The following is a 633-nucleotide window of genomic DNA, read 5'->3' as shown; positions in this document are numbered from 1 at the left end:
TGGTATCATCATTTCACCTGCATAGCATGTTTAAAAAAGTAGAGAGGGTCACGGCGATAACTGGACGCACCTCGTGTACAAACTGGACAATCTCTTTCGGAGGGTCAGGGTTTCGGACGAGAACTCATCTGTTACACGGGCACTTCAATCTTTTTTAAACTTATTAGAACTCCAGCCTATTTTTGCGTTCAGTATGCATCATTCAAAGCGACGTCATCAATTTCCAACACGTTCTGACATCGTTTGCTGTTTTTCAGTCATTTACCGATTTGTTTAGAGAGCTAAATGACGGTGAAATTGAAAATCACTACAAAATGAACTCTGAAAATGTTGGAACTTGGCATGGTATCATCATTTCACCCGCATAGCATGCGCAAAAGAGTAGAGAGGGTCACGGCGAAAACTGGACGCACCTCGTGTACAAACTGGACAACCTCTTTCGGAGTATCAGGGTTTCGGACGAGAACTCATCTGTTACACGGGCACTTCAATGTTTTTTAAACTTATTTGAACTACAGCCTATTTTTGCGTTCAGTATGCATCATTCAAAGCAACGTCATCAATTTCCAACACGTTCTGACATCATTTGCTGTTTTTCAGTCATTTACCGATTTGTTTAGAGAGCTAAATGAC

This window comes from Triticum aestivum, chromosome 1D (genome assembly GCF_018294505.1).
Source record: "Triticum aestivum cultivar Chinese Spring chromosome 1D, IWGSC CS RefSeq v2.1, whole genome shotgun sequence".
Lineage (NCBI taxonomy): Eukaryota > Viridiplantae > Streptophyta > Magnoliopsida > Poales > Poaceae > Triticum > Triticum aestivum.
This window is presented reverse-complemented; position numbering follows the sequence as displayed.